This window comes from Bactrocera latifrons, unplaced genomic scaffold, assembly GCF_001853355.1.
Source record: "Bactrocera latifrons isolate USDA-ARS-PBARC rearing strain unplaced genomic scaffold, ASM185335v1 scaffold_215, whole genome shotgun sequence".
NCBI lineage: Eukaryota > Metazoa > Arthropoda > Insecta > Diptera > Tephritidae > Bactrocera > Bactrocera latifrons.
The window spans coordinates 47401-68394 of NW_017535686.1; the positions used below are offsets into that span (position 1 = coordinate 47401).

A 20994-nucleotide genomic window follows, 5' to 3' on the forward strand; every position below is an offset into this window, starting at 1 on the left:
CGACTTCGAATCGTCTGTCTGTTCAGTTGGTTGGTTGTTCAATCATGCGCTCACGACGCTCTCTTACGTGTGGCGCTCAGCTATTTACGCACATATGCAACTACATATATATGTACATATGTTGTTGGATACCATTACGAGCGCCGTTGTAGTTTTGATGACGACTTGAATGTCGCTGGCGGCGATGGTGTGTTTTTAATAGTTTCCTATGATATGAAGTATGTAGCGTTTGCATGCGCGTTACTACCCCGCGCGCTCACGTTTTGATTAAGGCAACTACTACATTGTATTCTCTCATTATATTCATATCCGCGCCGCTGATCATTCGCTCGCTGCTCAAGCACCAAGTATGTTCGAATATATGTAGATATGTGTGTATGTAGGTACGGTAGGTCGGTCGGTCGGCTGCACCACTACGCATTGTTTCGGCACAACATTTACTCAGTCGTTGATCGGAGCATGCGATCGGTGGTCGGAAAGCCGCATGTTTTGTTTATAGCAGCGCTTTTGCTTGTGCAGTCGGTTTTTGGGTAAACCCACCGTTTTCGCATAAGCTTCGTCTTTCTTTTGTTTAGTGTGTTTTTTTCCAAACGATTCTGGCGTTTACGAGTGTAATTCAAAGGCAACCTGCGCATAATATTATTATAATGCAAACGAAAAATTCTTCGCAAAGCCGCATTTTAGTGTTCGGAATTCGCATACATACGTATTTCAACGTCGGTTCGGTTATGCGTGCTTAACAATTCGTATTTCTATATAATTGAAGAGAGCCAATTTGAAATTAAAAAAATAAATAAATTAAAAAAAAAAAAAAACAAAAAGCAACAGTGAAACTAAGTGAAAGACAAAATAAAAATTATCATAATACGATTAAAAACAAACAAATCGCAACGAAGAGTCACACGTCGTAAATAGACAACAACAACAGCAAGCCGCCTTAATATACACACACACCCAGACGGTCTGTGTAGCTGTAACTCATAAAACGCGTTTTGGCGGAATTTTGGTATTTACGGCGTTTAACGCAGCGCCATGCTTTTGTGCGTGTGCGCGAGTGTGTATGCGTGTGTGTGAAGAATGTAAGAGAATTAGTGAAATACCAGCTTGTAATTACACCACAAGCGCAAAGCATTGCTAGCTGTAGCAAATCGAAAATCTATTTAAAAATCCACAAATCAACGCTTAGTGTTGTTATAAATCTCAGAAAGTGCTTTATACGAATTTGTAATTTTTTTTTTTTTCAATCAATTGATGCGATCAAGGCTGTTCCCTATGCAGCGGGTAGCGCTCCGCGACCGGAAGTTGTGATCGCGCTAACGTGTGACCGCTCGAAAAAAGCATCTGTGCTCGCAGCCGCTTAGCCTCCAGCGTCAGATGAGCAGTTCGATCTGCATATGCTAACAGCATATCAATCATATGATAATCAGCAGCATCTCTATCTGTGGCACAGCCTTTCAATTTGTGTATGCGCCGTTTGAAGCATGTGCGTGTGTGTCTGTGAGTGTGCGCGTATATCCGTGGAAAATTTACGCGCGTGAAAATTATTGCATCAACAAAGTGCTTAATATTAGGCGAAAATTGTTTTCACTCGTCGCCCCTCACTTTGCACGTGTATGTGAATTCATGTATTCCAGACTCACATGTCACAGAAGCATGTAGTATAGTTGTTTGTATGTTTGTGTTGATTCGGCGCTATAATCTTGCAAGTAATGCAAATAGCTGTGAATTTTTATTATTTTCTGTTATTGAAGCGCAATTTTATAAACACGCGTATATGTACATATGTACGCACATATGTATATTTGTGAATTCGTTTCAGTGTAAATCGCCATAAATTTGTTGCTACTCAACGACAAAGACGCGAAATTCTCGGAAAAGATTGCGTAATTTAAGTGGGCTGACAAAGCTACAAGTGGAAAAAATCATAATTGAATATAAATTATCGGAAATAGACTTCAAAATACTCGTAGCAATAACTTCAAGGTGGATTTTACCGGTGCAAAAAGAAAGGTAATGACGCAACTTCTTGAAACCTCGCAATACAACTTCTATGTATGCAATGCAGTAATATTTTTCCACTTCCGTATCCGGCGCTTACAACTGTGTGATCAATGACTCATTGCTGCGTTGTGTTATTGGCGCTGTTCGGTAGTTCACAAACATTTCTTTACACACATGTAAGCATATACATATACATATTTGCATGTACATATGTATATTCTTATGCTTGGCTGTGTGTATGTATAAGTACATACATATATACATACATACTACATATTGTACATATGTATATACATACGTTTCGGCTTTTGATTCGTCAACAAATGTGTTTACTTGCTTTGAAATTTCTGGATTAAGCAATGACTGTGGCATTTCCGCGAATAAATTATTATTATTATTGAATTCTAAGTGCTTTATCGGATTCTTAGAATGGCCAAATTTATTTTTTGTTTGATTTATTAACTTACATATCTATGTAAATTATATAATTACTAATTAAGTTATTATTTTTTTGTAGTTTTGGTTATATTTTAGACCTGCTTGCAGATTCAAATAGTTCTCTTTATCAATATGGCGCTCTCTTAAGTGGATGCACAGCTCCAAAAAATTGTCTAGTTTTCTTATTTAATTCTGTAACATCTCTAGAATGTTATCCCAGATACTCAGTTTGATCTGAATAATAGCCTTTTGGATAGAGACTGGCAAAGTCGCGTGCTCGTGGTCAGCTATAGAGACACTTAAAACTTTATCTGTCGAAAATACATTTTTCTCTTTTTTGTTTTTCTTCTTCTTTTTTATTGACGTGGACACCGCTTACGCAGTTATAGCTGACGCACTAGGCGTTAATTGGAGATTCCAGGTCCTCTACCAGCTGGTCTTTCCAACGATGTGGAGGTCTTCCTCTTCCTCTGCTTCACCCAGCGGAACTACGAAATTCTTCCAGAGCTGGAGTGTTTTCATCCATTCGGACGACATGACATAGCCAGCGAAGTCGCTGTCGCCGTATAACACATACAACTCATAATTCCATGGAATGCGATATTCGCCGTTGCCAATGCGCAAGGGACCATAAATCTTCCTCAGAACCTTTCTCTCGAAAACTCATAACGTCGACTCATCAGGTGTTGCCATAATCCATGCCTCTGCACCACATAGCAGGTCGGGAATAATGAGTGACTTATAGAGTTTGGTCTGCGTTCGTCGAGTCCGAAGTAGCATCTGTTGGCAAGAGTTATTCTGCACTGGATTTAGAGAGTGATGCTGTTGTTGGTGTTAATACTTGCTCCAAGATAGACGAAATTAAATACGACTTCAAAGTTAAGACTTTCAACATTGACGTGAGAGTCAGGTCGCGAGTGCGACGACTGTTTGTTTGATGACAGGAGATATTTCGTCTTGTCCTCGTTCACTACCACACCCATTTGCTTCGCTTCCTTATCCATGTTGGATAAAGCAGTACTAGCTACGAGTATGTTGAGGTCAATGATGTCAATATCATTCACGTATGCCAGCAACTGTACACTCATATACATATAAGAGTCTACCTGGTCTATTAGCTCAGCTTTGGAACTCGAATAATTTCCTCCTGAAATCTTGTTTGATATCGAACGACTTGGAGAGGTCCTTCCCGATCCTGACGGAGCTTTTGGAAAAAAACTACAAAATTGCGTTAACAAAAGACAAAAGTCTACAAACAGAACAAAAATAACATATTTTGATGCGAAAACTGTATTTAGTTTTAGATATTATTGCATTTCAGGACTCAGTTGAGCTCAATTTTGATCAGTTCTACTAAATTTGTAAATCTATTCAAAGCTCCTCCAACACTATGTGTCCTTTGACTCTTTTACATTGGTAAAAACTACTAATGCTTACCTCAAAATTTTCGTAAACAAAAACAAGATGGAAATATTTCATCGTCGGGGATCATAATAAAGCTGTCGACCCTCAAAAATTTTAACTGGAAGAGAGATCGGAATCAACAGGATACCAAAATCATCAGCGTCTACTGAGCTGAAATTCTGTTTTCTCTTCAAAAAGCAGCGTGGTACCAGAATAAAGTGTTTGTATGGAAATCTTTTTGATTCGACGAGATACTTTCAAGAAATTCGGCATAGATCATTACCTGATGTAATGGTGCAATCTCCGTAGAAATATTTTTCAGATCGCATCACTATATCACACAGCTGCCATACCAACTGAACTTTTAATAGAAATTTTTTTATTTGACTCGTTATCTTCATGAAATTTGGCACAAATAATTGTCTAAAGTAACGGTACAATCTTAGAATAAATTGTTTAAATCGGAGCACTATGGCATAGTATATCTTGCATGGAAACTGACCGATTAAAATTAGACACAGCTGTGAAAGGCATTATAGCTTCCCAAGCCGAAGTTACCGTGTTTTCTTGTTTGATTACCGTGATAACGATTTTTGTTTTATTTTTATTTTTTGAAAACTTCAAGAAAAATGCAGTTGAATTGGAAATCGTAACAGAGTCTCGTATTTCAGTTTCCTATCTTTCTGTTCTTCTTAAAGCAAATTGCACGGCGGTTTATAGTGCGTGCCACGGAACGGTATTTTAACAATATGCTGCCTCATCGTTTCGGCTCGTACGAGTCACCTTTGACACTCGCACTCAGTTGTAAGCCAATACCTAGCACATTCCGTGTAGTGCAACCTATATTTATAGTACTTACCAAGGAAAAGTCACTTTGAATTTCTCTCTAAAACGAGCCGAAACTATTAAACTATTTAGGTCACGATATGTTTTACAGCAAATAAAGAAACTCAGCAATTAAGCATTAAATAAAGCTTCCAAAAGCCACAATTTTGTTCACCGTTCACACTTCATTATCATATTAACAACAACACCACCACCAGTTAAGAGACAGGGCGGACCAGCTGCAACACACACACGAAATACGATACGAATATTCGGTTGGAAGTATATGTATATCGTCACTTGAAGTGCAAAATAACGTAACAACATTTTAGGAAATTTACAGTGGCATGAATGAAACACGAAATAAAATGGAACATGAGTGAAACTAAATTTTAATATTGGTTAAAACTGGTTTATATCTGACCGCAGAACCTAAAAATGTTGAACATATGTAATTGTAAGTATGTAATCAATGGGATACTCAATTTCGTTTTTTTGATGATACGTTATTATGCATTTTAGGTGACGATATACATCTTTTATACCCTGATCAATAATATGATAAGTTTGACACGTAGTTTGTAACACCCGTAAGAAAGCATTGGAGTAGACGCTATAAAATATATTTACGTATAGGGGGTGATCCATTTCGAGCTTTCCTAATTTTTTAAAGAATAACCACAGAAACTTCAAATTTTATGGAAATTTTGTATTATCATTTGCAAATATATTCTATGGCATTTATTTTTGAAGATTATATTTTTCAAATCTTGGTCCATCCGTTAAGTCCAATTTTCGTTGACTCGTGGTGCAAGCATTTCGATTGGCAACTGACGAAAGACACGAATCGAAGCGGGATTGTAGACTTAAAACTTTACATATCTCCGCAGGAAAAAGTCAAACAGTCCGATATCATACGATCTTAATGGTCAATTGACCTGCACGAAATGGGAAATTAGCTACTCACGGAAGTGTGCTTTCAATAAATTCATAGATTGATGCGATGTGTGGGAAATGGCGCAGTCTTGTTGAAAGCAAATGTCGTCGAGCTCACGAGCTTCAATCTCAGACATCAAAAAGTCGGTTATCATGTCGCGATAACGGTAGCCATTGACGGTTACGTTCTGACCGGCATCATTTTTGAAGACATATTGAGTAATCCACCGACCCACAAACCACACTAAACGGCTTCTTTTTTTTTTTTTTTTTGATAACATTACTGGTCTCCAATCTCTTCATGTTGATCTTCTAAATGCAGCAATTTTGCATTTTTATATACACATTGAGCCAGAAAGAGGCCTCATCGATGAAAAAAATTTGGCTCGAAAGCATCGGATCTTCTTGGAACTTTTCAAGAGCCCAAAGAGTGAAGCGATGTCGCTTGGGAAAGTCGAGGGGTTTCAGTTCTCGCAACAAGCCCCATTTCATACGTTTACAATTTATAATCTGCCAGTAAAATGTGATGCGCCAAGATTCCGTACTATTATTTCGAGTCCTCTACTTTCACCGGCGAGTACTGAAACGAAATACTTCAAAACTGGAGTGTTCTATTCCATCGGGCAGCTTCACCTAGCCAATGCAGCCACTATCAAGCGCGCTATTGGCAACTCTACTCTAACCGCGTAAGTGGTGTCTCGAAAGGGCCTCATAGAGTCCTTTACTGCTACTTGCAAAAAGTATCCGAAAGGATATAATACGAACTACAGTTCGGAATTCGTTCGAGATTTGAGCACACTGTGCTCGAGTTCATTATTATTGCGTCATAACTGCTTGTTGTCCGCTGTTTATTTGATTTATAGTTGCAATTTGTTCGTGCCATTGAGCTTCTGAAACTTCCGGTTAATTGCCAAGTTTTTGTTACAGCAACAAATAAGAGTTGATCGCAGACTTTGAAACTCTTGTGATATTGCTATGAGAGTAGCAAAGACGTTAACTTGCTTATAGGGCCCATAAACGCCACTCATGTGCGTTGGATTTGTGTGAATTCTTTTCGCCCATACACGACACACAAATCCATTTTGCGTTCGTTCTTCACACAGTAAACATGTGCCACAGGCGGAAAGCGGCACATTTCTTGGAATTTATTTCTAATGTATGTATTTTATCTATTTCTTCGTATTTCGTTAGTAAGTTATTCCAACTTTTATTTTTCTCAATTTTATTTTTATATTTATCACTTTTCGTTTGCCAAATTCATAATTAATTTTTTATAAGATTAATAAATTCTGATACGAAATCTTTATTAATGGGGTAGCCTGCTTTAGACGGTTCAACCAATCGATTTTTTTTTTTTTTTTTTTTTTGCTTAAGTCTCTTTAAAAATTATCTAAGAATACGTCCCAAATTTATAGATGAGAATTCGAAATATTAGCGAAGCTGGAAGCGAAATAGTGACCGAACGCCCAGCAGATATATGAGCGCTTGGGCGAAAAGCGAAAACTTTGTCGCGCGATTTCTCGGTTTTTCATTTGTATGATTTTTCTTAATTGACGACTAAACGTATGGAATATGGAAGTTAATTATCTTTGATATGAAACTATCTTCTATTTAAACTATATTAAATAAACTAAGAAATTCAAGTTTGAAGATATTTTTAAACAACATTAAGAAAAATTTCTTTTGGACAAAAAAAAACTTTTTTCAATTTTTTTTTTTTTTTTTTTTTTTTTTTTTTTTTTTTTTTTTTTTTTTTTTTTTTTTTTTTTTTTTTTTTTTTTTTTTTTTTAACTAGAAGATAAGTTATTAAAAAATGTGAGTCTCTTAGAATTTTTTGTTTCTGACAGAAATTGCGACCTGCATCCTGCCCGCCGTCCGAAAAATGCACGTGCATGATGCATCGGGCAATTGCCTCCCAAAGGCAGAATATCAAAGATTTCGTAACCAAAACATTTGTGAAAGATATTAAAATATATAACTATAAAGCTTAGAAATTTCATTTGAATCAATAATTTCATTCATTCCCTCCCAAAAAAATCGATTTTTTGAAGCCTCTAAAGGAGGCTGCCCCTTAACACTTGCAATGTTCGTCCGCGATCTTCACTGTTCAGCGACATGTGAGAAATGGGATTTTGTGCGCACACAACGCCATACACAACACACATGTGCGCACACCGATCGTAAAAACCCGAAACATTTTCGCGAACATGGATCGGTACGCGCACAAGCCCATACACGAGTAAACCGCATACGTACACATACCGATCGAACGCACTTGTGTCTCGTGTATGGGCACTTTTAGGCTCAATGCTTTTCCGTTTCTTATGTATAGAATTATTTTCATTTCCATTTACGGTATAGCAAAATAGCGAAYTTAAATAGACCTTTAACATAGAAAACTCACCCCTTCGCTTGTACCACGGTGGGCGTGTGAGGGTGAGCGTATGAAAGTGCTCACTTTTTTGCATCTCTTATAGGTTTGTACAGAAGGCAAAACAACAACATTACATAGCTAATTAATAAATTAGCATTAATTTTTTCGATAGTTCTAATATCTACACACATACATACATATGTACATGTGCACATATTTATATGCGCTATATACTATAAATGTCTATTTTTCACACCATCCTTCTGCTCCTTACAACGGTGGCGCCACCCATCACCAGTTTGCTGAATGATGTTGCCGATTTCTGCCCAAACGTTCGTTAGCTAATATGCCAGCGCCTATGCTTCATAGCTTCATACTATGTATTCTTAATGATTCTCGCTGATTATATTTGCTGCGCAGCTGTAGTCCGGCGCAGCGACGTCAGCCAATACAGTGGAATAACAATAAAATAAAACAAAAAACTAATAATATGAATAATATAAATACTGTGCAGCAACAACAATAGCAAGAACGACAACTATGCGCATAAATTGGAGAAAAACAACTGCCACAACAACAACAATAACAACAACAACAACGCTTTTATTTGCGCATTTACTTTTCTATACTACATACATATGTATGTATGCGCATGTGCTTGCATATGTGTTTAGAGAGGCGGTGCGTATACGTTATACACTAAAAAGCGCTTTACGCTCACAACTGAGCAGCTGCACACATACGCTGCTGACGAAAAAACAAATTTATGTATGTATATGTATGCTTGTACTTTTATACAGACCCCCAGTATGTATGTACTTATTGTACATATAGTATGTCTATATCGCTGAAAATATGTATACATATATTTATGTTATCATTTTGTTGTTGTGTATGTGAGGTGTATGTGTCTGTGTTGGTATGCCTTGCTGCCACAAATCACCTTTCTAAAAGCTAGTAACTAACTAGTTTTACAAATATCTATGTTATTGTGTATATATGTATATACATATACAATGTGAATCACACTTGCATATTTGCAAATGAAATTCTTCAGCACGAAACAACAGTGCAAAAAGGCTTTTCTAAGAATGTGTGGCACCTATTACAGAGAATGCTGCTGCTGCGAGCTCTTGTGTGCAAGCGACTCATTGGGATCACATCATCAATAGCAGCTGAAACAAAATACATATGTATGTATGTACATATGTATACTCCACTCCACATACATATGTATGTATGTACATATGTACGTACAGCATGTATTTGAATTCTCTTTCTTTGCTTTCTAGCTGATTTAATTTTTTAAATGCGCAAAATGTCTTTTCGCTCAATACTTTTTTCGCCAATATTCTCCAGTTACGACCGTTGGTGATATACATATTTATATACATATACATAAATACACATATATGTACATACATATGCTCAAGCGTCATTATGTCGGAATATTAGTTTTTGTTTACTTTCCCAGCCGATTCAAAGACGCAGGCAGACATGCCTTGCTCAGTACTTGGCATCCCACCCAAAAGCATGTCAAACCTGTGGACCGACCCCAACCCACTCCAGCGCATACATATATATATGTATGTAAGTATGAGTCTTTGCCTGTACGTGTGTGTCTGTTCTCTTTTTTGGCTGATTTACATATATACATATTTATGTAGAAACATATACAAAAATGTGCGTAGTATATGATGTTTACATAAAGGTGGCTTTGGTGGAAGCATTTAAACGAGCAACCGAAATTTTAACGAATTTAATGAAATATACATACATACGTACATATGTGTGTATGTACGTATTTCTCCATCATAAATAATGTTCGGCGTCAATAACGTAAATGCGTGTTAGCAGTTCCAGGGGGACGCGACAGGTGAATCAAGCAGAAGGTGGTTCGGTCGCCGAAAAGCCACAACAACTCGCTCTTTCCTCTCGCGTGCTCTCTTCAATTGCTGCCTTCTGATGTGTACACTTTCAGCAGGTTCATACAAGGAAACTTTTATTGCCCGCAACTAGAATTTGTTCCGAGCTAGTTATGGTGAAATCCACTTATCGTATTTTATTAGGTTTTGACAGTTCACACGCTGCTCCGCAATTGAAATTTCTCTGTAATCTACATTAATTGCTTTATAAATGAGAGGACGACAAGAAGAGGCGAAGCGATCTTGTTTATGTTTTTGTTCACTCCAGATCTGAACTCGTCTCCAAAAACCGGCGAAGTCGTCAAAAAATGTCCAACATGTGAACATAATCTAACGAAAACTATCTTTATGTATGAAGGAGTATGATTTGATTGCCGCGACAGCTCTTTGGACAGAAGCATGCAAACACTCTCTTATTTTGGTATTGACCTCTTCAACAGCACTGCCGCTGGTGAGATATCGCTTCACTTTTTTCGCAACTCCCTTGGGTGGTTGCCGTTTAAGGGTAGCGAGCAAAATAGTATGCGCATACTTTGTTGTTGTCGGTTGCTGCTCTTTTTTTTATGTTCTCAATACAAAGTTCCAGAAAACATATTTTGATATGTACTTACTTATTTTTTGTTTTTGTTGTGAGTTGCAAGGTGATGCCGCCACAGTGGCGCTGAAGTTAAGTGCGAACTTCCTGATACAAAGTATTACAGAAACATTCATATATACATACATATGTATATATGTATAAGTTCTTATGTACATATGCATGTATGTACAGTGGCTTACATAAATACTTTGCTTTACAACTTTAATGCACAATTTGCGGATTTGTAAAGTAACAAGAAAAAACTTTGGCTGCACCGAAGCTAATATACCCTGAACAGGTGCATTTCTTTTAGTAACTATATGTCAAATTTGTATTTGTGTGCTAAAGTCAAATTTCGTGAAGATATATCGTCAAATGCAAAAGTTTTCCATACCAGCACTAGATTCTAATTGTTCAGTTTGTATGGCAGCTATATGCTATAATGTTCCGATATCGGCATTTCCGACAAATGAGCTGCTTCTTGAAGAGAAAATTACGTTAGGAAAATTTCAAAACGATATCTTAGAAACTGAGGGACTAATTCGTATATATACAGACAAACGGACAGACGGACGGACATGGCTAAATAGAATCAGCTTAACATACTGATCATTTATAAATATACTATATTGGGTCTCCGAAGCTTCTTTCTGGGTGTTACAAACTTCGTGACAAACTTAATGTACCCTCTTCAGGGTATAAAAACACAACAAGGTCCAGTCACATACATACATATGTAGGAACAACGCCATAACTTAATGAAAGTAAAGAGTCGGGTCTACCGCTAAGAACGACGTGATGTTAAAATGAAAAAAAACATTCAAATTTGTCAAAGTGTATTCTGTTTTTTTTATGTCATTTATGATTTGAATAAAATGTCGCTCAAATATACCAATTTTTGCGAATTCAATTGTTTTACTTAGAAGCCATTAAGTCAAAAATGGGTCCGATCTGAAAGCTATATGCTTTTTTTTAGTGCAGTGATGCAAAACTTAAAGCTATCTGAACGAGCCTGACTCTTGTCCGCAATACAAGGTGCGTTCGTCCTGGTGACGCCATCTATATGTCGACTTTTGCCGACACATTTCAATTGCTGAAACAAGTTTGCGGCGATGATTGCCTATCCCGTAGCAGAGTGCACGAGTTTTTCATCAAAAATCAGCCGAAATCATCATTGAAATTCATGGAAATGGAATTGCACATCTCCAAAACATCGATTTATCGCATTTTTGGCGAACATTTGGGCTTACGAAAGGTGTGTGCACGGTTTGTTTCGCACGAATTGACTGACGACCAAAAATTGCTCAGAATTCAACAATCGAAGGACGATTATTTGACCAAAAATCACATTTTAACTATTAACCACTCCCCGTATTCTCCTGATATGGCACCGTACGATTTTTTCCTTTTTGCCGTAATGGCCACTCAAAAGGCTGGCACCGGCATACTGGCGGCCATACCGGTTAACGAGCTAAAACACTCGTTCGGCATGCTTTTGGACCGTGCAAAAAGCTGTATTGAAGCAGAAAAAGACTATTTTGAATAAAATAAATTGGTTTTACCGAGAAAATCATTTGTTCTCTGTTTTTTTTTTCAAGTACTGTTTACTTTGGAAGACTCCTTGGATCATCTTGATGAAAAGACAAGCTGTTTCTATGCTTTATAAATTCGCGGGAGTTTCTTTAAGATATTATTTATGTATTCGAAAATACTTTCTTAGTTATTTCTCTTAAAACAATTTGGTCTGATATACATATATACATATGTACATACTTATGTGTTGTATGTACATATTTGCATTTAACTAATTTTCCCGAAGATCAAAAAATTTAATAAGCATTAGCATGTGATGGTTAACAACTAGTTCAAGGTTACACTGCTCTAACCCAAATAAATACAAACTCCCTTAACTCATCAGCATATTCAAGTATCCATACCGTTGAACGTTCTTACGGTATGTATGTCCAAGTATGTATATAAGTACATCACATTTTTAAAAGAATGCGGATATGAAAAGCCGCAGTTAGTATGCTACATATGTATGGAGATTATGACACAAAAAGTACCCTGACATTGTTAATAAAACGCAAAATTATTCATCAATATTTATTTTGTCCTCGAAACACATTTCACAAGCACTTTTTGGGATGGTTTTCAGCTCCTTCAGCGAATTTTGTTTTATCTCTGCGATCGACTGAGAACAGGTACCACGAAACGGCAATTTCAGTTTGGACAACAAAAAATAATCACACGGAGCCAAATCTGACGTACTACCGTGGTTGTTTGTGTTGGTCATTGCATTTTTGGCTTTAAATTCGGTCACAATATTCATGAATTGTTCTTCCACAATGCCTGCCGTTTTCGACATATTCTTACAGGACATGAAAATTATGTTATATGCGATAATTGGGGAGGTGAGACAATTGCGAACGTAGAGCAAACGTTATTCCATTGTCCTCAATACAAGCTAGAGGCGTTACCTCAAGAGTTCGGTATGGACCCAATCCCTAAAAACGTAGTAGACCAAATGGTTGAATCAACAGAAGAGTGGAACGCGGTTTGCGAAATATGCGCTAAAACCAAACTCAACAACAATAACGACAGTACTTCAAAACTAAATGAACCACTAGAACGCGAACCAAATAAATGCACCCTAAAACAACTAAATCATAAGGGAAGGACTTGGCGACAAACATTGCACAGGGCTTGTAACTGAATGCATTCAGACTATTCTAAGCACACACACATAAAAAAACAAAAAAAAAATTCGTGCATGCATACATATGTATGTACATGTATGTATGTACACATGTCTCCATCCATTAATCCTTCAAAAGTAATAGAAGACAGGTTACACTTTTATACATACGTACATATGTATGTACATAAAAACATACATAACTGTACTTGAATCTAATATCTACCAGCCAATAGATAATCATGCGCTTCTCTTATAGATATTTCACAAAACATGTCAATTTTTTATATAAGAGTGTCCTAGTCAAAAGGAGCCCATCTGCACCATGGCTATGTACAAATCTACGCATTTGTACCGTTTTAATACTCACATACATATGTAGTCGTAATAGAGGTGTGGAGGAGCGGCGATGCGAAAATGTTGTACTTCTCTTTCCTACCATTCATGCTCTATGGATATAGACAACTACTTCTGCTTGCCACCGAAAAGTCTCCCATTACTGCCTTTTAGTATTACGTAGTAGAATTGCCGGCGCATGCGCAGTTGTTTTTTGCGTAGTTTTCATTTAATATTGCTCACACATATACACATTGTTTACACTTACGTACGTACTTATGTACGTTTACGTTTACGTATTTTTCTCAAAAACAATAAAGTGCTTACATTGTTTGGTTGTTTTAATAGTTACATGTACATATATGTATGTATGTATGTATATTCCGAATTAATTCAAAATCAAAGGATGTAAAGCTAGTACTTGTTTACTTTACGAGAATGTCTAAGAATTATGGTTAAATTGCGATTTATGGGTCTTGACAGTTTCAGTCCAAGGGATTATCACTTCTACGTCCAAAGAAACACTCCTGTGTCCGCACAGCCATTGCAAGTAAAGAAAGTGCGCGGATTAGCAAGCCTCCTCATTTCTCCAATCGGTTCTTACACTAAACTTGTTCTGGATAAATTAGAAAAGACACTGTTTTCGTTCAATACCGGTGCCAAATATCAAAGACGACCTTCAGGAGATGAGTAGTGTTTAGGCGTTTCCACGATCCCATGCCAGATATTTAGAGACTACGAAGTAGTGTGCTCACTAAGTCCATATATTATATTTCATAGAATTTAATTTATCTAATTAAATGAGAAATATGTATCAGCAAAAGTACATTGTCTTAGTTGTAGATTCAAGAAATGCCATTTTTTCTTTCTCTGATACGGTGATATACATACATATATTTTGGTAAGATACTGAAAGGACTTCGCAGAGAGGACAATGATTTTTGATATTTATCAATTATATCGCGAATAAAATTCAGTTGTCAACACAGCCATGTGTGTGAATATACAATGTTCAAAATTTGTATAAGTGTATTTACATATGTATCTAAAGTGTGCTGTTGCTGCGGTCGGCTGTGAGGGCAGATACAATGTATATACCTACATATGTATGTCGTCTGTAATGTAATTTTGCCATGTCTGGGGCAAAACAGCTGAATTTAGGTCATTGAAATCGACGCGTCACGTTACACTCGCAACAAATGCATAAGTGTACATATACCCAGCAGTGAAACGGCATAGTTGTGAACTCACCTGCGAACCAGTAAAGCCCTGCCAAATGTCAATGTTTTCCAACACCGTATTTTATATCCTGAACAGGGTATATTAAGTTTGCCACAAAGCACTAGAACTAAACGTAAGAGATGCTAAAAAATATATATCTATGTAGTATATTTGGGATCAGTCGATTTAGCCACGATCGTCTATCTGTAAATAGGCGAACTACATCCCTAGTTTTTTAGATAGCGATCTGAAATTCTGCACACCACTTTTTTTTACTAAGAAGCTGCACATTTCTGCCGATATCGGACTAATATAAGACATACTAGTTGCCATACAAATAGATCGCTTAAAATCAGGTCCTTACATGAAAACTTTTTTATTTAATATTTGCCAAAAATTTAGCACCAATTAATGTCAAAGGCAGCATCAAAATTTTTAAAAATATTGTCTATGAAACTCCTATAGCCTATACTGACCTACGCTGGCTAGATCATGTCGTCCGTATGGATGAAAACACGCCAGCTCTGAAATTATTCGACTTCGCTCCGTTGGAGAGATTAGGTGGAGAAGGATCTGGCCAGTAAAGAAGAAGAAGCTACCATACAAATAGATTGATCAAAAGTGGGATAAAGATTTCTTTATAGCTTTTGTATCGTGTGGTGTATGTAAAGTTCGAAATGGACATGCCCTGCACTGACATATATTTGAAGACCACCTCTGACCTACAAAAAAGTAGGTAACTTTGGCTACGTACGATTTCTTTGCTGTTGCTGCTGCTGCCGCCAGTCATGAAGCTAGGCAGTTGACGAATATGTACTTACACAGGCAGCAATGTACATATGCATAAATATCAATACTATTTGTATATCACTTGCGCAGAAAGCGTTCGAATTGCATCAGGAAGCATAGATATGTACGAACATAGCACCAGTTGGGGCGAGGAGGTATTTATTACGCTTAAAAGAATTATTTTACACAAAAATCAGTTAACTTACGCATACAATATACACCAACAAAACCATACCCAAAATCATTGACGTTTTACGTGTGGAAATTGTAAGGCGGTGTGTTGTAGTGACGCCGCATGCTCCACAGCTGACCGCAATATATCGATTATTCACCAATGCAATTACATATGGTTGTTGCCAGAGGCGTTAAAGCATGTCATCACAAGTTTTTGTTGTTGTTGTTGCTGCTGCTACTGCTACGTACTCACAATGCGCGAAGGTGTCGGATGTCGCAAGGCGTCAACAGCACCGCAAACTTCTGCACTCAGCTGAAATCAACCCTGTAATCGCAACAAAAATATACAGTTTGTAAATTTATGTGTAGCAAGCAACAACTGCAACAACCATAAAACTTTGATGGATAAAACAACGACGGTGTATGTAGTAAAATGTGGAGCAATGGAGAGAGATGCTCACTGACACGTCAGTAGCATGCCAATACACAACAAGTCATAGCCCTGGAAGCAAGTTGGTGTCATCGAAACGATGGAATGGATTTGGGGCAGGCAGCACAGCGAAACTGTGTCAGCACAGTGTTGGTCGCATAATAGTGACTAGAGCAAACAATAGGACAGCAGCTTCAGCGCAGACACTGTCTCGAAATGTCGCAGATAATTGTTGCGGTTGGTTTCAGACTTTTATCTTTGATTTTCCGTTGTTGTTCCGTGTCGTCATTCGAATCTCAGTTTTTATTGGCCTGGTACCATTTCTGAAAGCACATTTTTACATAGCGGAAAACACATCCAAAATAGCTATGGAGTAGCACTGAACGGAACATATTGCAGGTGGATTTACTAACTTGCCACGCAGATTAGCCTTTGTTATTATGTTGTTTTCGATGTCTGCACCTCTCAATAGCTAACCCAATATAGCGGCATGTGCAGCCCTTAAACAGCAACACACAATCGGAAATCGCAACCTCTAGCTCTTTTTTCTGCTTTACACATTGTTGTATGTATTCATGAACAATAGAGGAGTAGTCTTTTATCTATGAAGTCGCATGTGCGGGTAAACATTCTACGGACCATTCTGTACAACTTTGCCTAAGAGACTAAGGGTCTAAAATCGGTTTCGAGCTAGCGATTTTTAAGGCAAATTTTAGCTTTTACGGCTTACAAGAAACTTCTTCGGCAATTTTTGAGATATTGGAATGAAATTCGTCGACGTTGTTCAGCGTGATTCGTGGAATACTATTTCACCCATTTGCAATTTTTTCGTATTTTTGCCTCCATGCAAATCAATCCGCAGAGTGGACGCTCAAAGTGCAAAATGCGCACGGCTCGGCTTTAAGCGTTCACTCTGCTAGTAAAATGTGGAGCATGTGGAGCAATATAACGCATAAATGATTGTTGTTTATAATACGTTTTTCGTTACTTCCGCCTCGAGAAGCGTCATAGGCGCCATTGATGCAGTTCATTTGCAGTAATTATAATAATAATACATATGTAAATAAAAACTGTGTGTATTGACAGTTGAGGCGATATTACGAGTGATTGATGACATTGTTGTTATTAAGCATATGCGATAGAGATAAAGGATGGACAAATAGTCTAGCAACAGTCGTGCTATATATTTATGCCAAACCAATTGAGAGTGCATCAGCTATACCTCTCAAAATACAAACTAAGTATATGCACATATAGAGCTATGTTCAAACCACGACTCTTTTTGTCGCCCAAACCGATTTTTGTAAGCGAGAGAACGACGAGAAAAGACTAATGGATCGTGCCGCTCGTGGTCGAATGGCAAACTTTGTCTTCGTAACAAATCGCTGTTACACAATCCACATTCACAGGCTCAAGATTGTTATCAGACTGGTCATAAAGCTGCTTTCTCAACTTAAAAGCTTGCTTACTGGGTGTTTAGCTGGTCCAAGAAATACATTGTAGGGGTTTTTAATAGATACAATAAGATAAAGCTGCCATAAAAACTTATCGATCAAAACCCAAAAAGTCTTCATGTGGAAAACTTTTTTATTTGAAAAGCTATCTTCATAATATTTAACTTATTTTCTAGGGCAACGCTATTATATAATCCCCGAACAAATTGTTCAGATCATATTACTGTTGCCTACAGCTGTCATTCAAACTGACCGATCAAAATCAAAATAATAATAAAGGTGCCTTCTTTCGAACTTCAAGTTCAAAATCGATTTTAAGATACCAACTGTTAATCATGAATGAACTGTGAATCACATTCGAAATTTTGCCGACTGCAATTAATTAAATGCGCACAATTTAAGCATAACACTGCATTTTATGGTAGACACACAAAACCCAAGAAAAAGTGTGATGATTTTACTGCACGGCTGAGTGTCATCAGCCAAATAAAACATCATCAAATGCAAATAAAAGTAATGCAAAACGTTGATTTTCAATAAACTTAACGCAATAGTTGCAAGAAACATATTGTGTTGTTGTTTGATAAAGCCTTGCCTAATTGACGTCGGCGCCGACTACTTACCTAAAAAGCCTGGCACAAACATACAGACGATCGCGTCATAGGTGACGTTTTATAGATTGTTGGTTGTTGTAACTTATTTTCCACTTCATTTTTATTCACCAACATATCTACATACATATATACATATATTTGCATACGTACTGTGCACTATTAAAACTACGCTGTTGGCAAAGCATGAATGAAACCCGAAGCACAGACATGGAGTACGGCGAGAAATGTGTATATAACTAGCACACAAACAATGCAGTAAGGACGAGCTTAGTTCGCATGCAAACGAATATATTTATTTATTTGCAATTCGCGAAGAAGGAATATTTTCAGATTTTGGCAAAGCTTTGTTTTGAAAGAGTTGCATATAAATTTAAGGGGTTATATACATTTCCTCGGGTAAAAAGTAGCATTTTTTCAAAACTTTTTTCTTACAAAAAAATTTAAAAAAAAAACATTAATAAAGAAATTCTGAAAGTTTTGAAAAAAAAAATTTTAAACTTAAATTTTAAATTTTCATTTTTTTTTATTTTCATTTAATTTTAAATTAAAATTTCTGTAAAAATTTCGCGAATTTTTTTCAAATAGTTGTAATCGAAAAAAAATCCTTCGTCCACGTCTTTAAAAATTGTATCTCAAAGAACTGTGTAAAAATTCATGAAATGGGTTGAGTAGTTCTCGAGAAATTTTGTCAACCGGCTTCAAAAACACAGTTTCCAGATTTAACACATTTACGGATTTAAAAACAACTTATGAAAAGTGTTTCAAGAACTGGAAAAAATCGTTGGCGTAATTTTATTCCATGAACAATGTTATTATTACCCTGTGCAACATGTTACGAGGGTATAAAGTTACGCGTTATATTATATAATCGAAAATGCAGTTGACATTTCATATGCAAAAATGCATTGCAATTAGAAATTCTGCGTTGAGCGTTGAGCGTAACACTGCCTAGAATTTGCGCTCAATTATGGTATCAATCTGCCTCCATGGCAATTAGTTGCGACATAAATATTTCTTTATTTGCAAGCCACTACGGTTAGTTGTTGTTACGCTATTTACGCTATTTGTTAACGTCGTACCTAATTTTTTTATTGATATTTATATTGCCCACATAATCTTTTTAATAACTCGTTCTAGACTTTTACGCATAAATATTTATATCTTTTTCTCCTTCACCGTATCTAGTTTGCACTGTAAGCGCTGTTTCCTGCGGCCCCCGATAGTTTCTCAAATAGTTCTACATAAAAGTCACAATATCATACCATTGCTAAAGGCTTTCAACGATAAATGTAAGACATGTAGTAAAATTTGGAATACAATTAGCGATGATTACAATTACTTATGCTCTCTATAACCTAGTCTATCTAGTTCGAGAGTACTTTTCAATAAATGCGCTGACAAACCGATAAAGCTGAATTATTTTCCAAAAGAGTATGATTGTGACCGAATTTAAAGCCCAAACCGCAATAAACGCCATCAATCCATCACCGTATTCACCAGATTTGGCGCCGTCTAATTTTTTCTGTTCCCAAACTGAAATTGTTGCTCCGTAGAGAACCTGTTTCCAGTCGATCGAAGAGATAAAACAAAATTTCTTATGAAAAGTGTTTCGGATACTGGAAAAACAGTGGGTGTATTACATCTGGCGATTTTTTGTTTTGGTTTCCGTTCATTCCGGAACGCCATTCACTAAATTATTGGACACTTTCGATATAATATTCATAAACCCACGTCTCGTCACCAGTAATTATGCGTTGATGCATGTAGAATTCTACCTCGTCACGGATCTCGCTTACAACCGCTTATATTGTTGATCATTTTCTTAAACCTTGAAAGGTTGTATCCTCCCAGAAGTAGCTTGGCAGAAATGTGCTATGCTGCCAATGCTGTTATCTCCCCTCTCTCTCCTCTATGCGAAGCTGGTCCTTTACAATGTGTGACCGCACTGCAAAGCATGGTTCTGGCCTTGTCATCCTGGAAATTGCCACAAAGAGGGTAGTTCGTCGGCTAACTCATTGCCGGCTATACCTTTATGCCCCGGCACCTAGATTAGGTGCACCTGGTTGTACACTGATAGGCGGTTCAGCCTTCTTATATACTCTTCCACTAAATGCGTTTTAACCTCATACCGTGATAACGCGTTTAGTACCGCTTAACTGTCGCTAAGTATAGCGATACGCTGATTAAGTTAGTTGCGGTGGCGATTGATATACAGCCATCTTATGATACCTGGCTTACGGCAACAGGATCTGCCGGCTAGGCATCTGCATAACATGAGTGCCATGGTGGCTTTGGACAGCCATTAAATCCACATGCCTACCGCACTGTAAGGTTAAGTCTAATGTGAAGCCAAGGAATTTAACCCTTTAGACATCTCCAACTCCCTGCCACCGAGTGTTAGGGGAATCAAGCCCGAAAGACATCTTCGCTTTGTAAAAGGGACAACTTAAGCCCTTTGAATTATTTCGCAATGAGTGTTTTCAAATTTACTTTGCGCCATTATGACAATGTCATCGGGGTACCACTGTCATCGAATCCCATTGCTAGTGAGCAACTCAAGGAACTCATCTACAACTGGGCTCCATAGCAGAGGGGGATAGAACTCCACCCAGTGAGCAGCCTCTCTTAGTACTAAGACGAATGTTACTCTACGCAGTAAAGCTTCTATGCATCTGGTTAGTCGACTTCAGAGATAGATAGTCGATCGCACGACCTTCACTGCCTGCTTTGTGCTACTAAGTACACATTAATTGATACATATAAGGAGATCAAACTTCACATGATCAATCCAATTGTAG

General features: G+C 37.3%; 1 protein-coding gene across 1 annotated transcript in view; it reads left to right on the forward strand.

Moving 5' to 3' along the window:
• The first annotated feature begins 831 nt into the window (after positions 1-831).
• The window catches only part of LOC108968426 (insulin-like receptor), a 55086-nt gene continuing 34923 nt past the window's right edge, over positions 832-20994 (forward strand). The window contains exon 1 of the mRNA XM_018932467.1: positions 832-2010. The gene's annotated coding sequence lies outside the window, so the exon portion shown is untranslated. The remainder of the gene's footprint in view (positions 2011-20994) is intronic.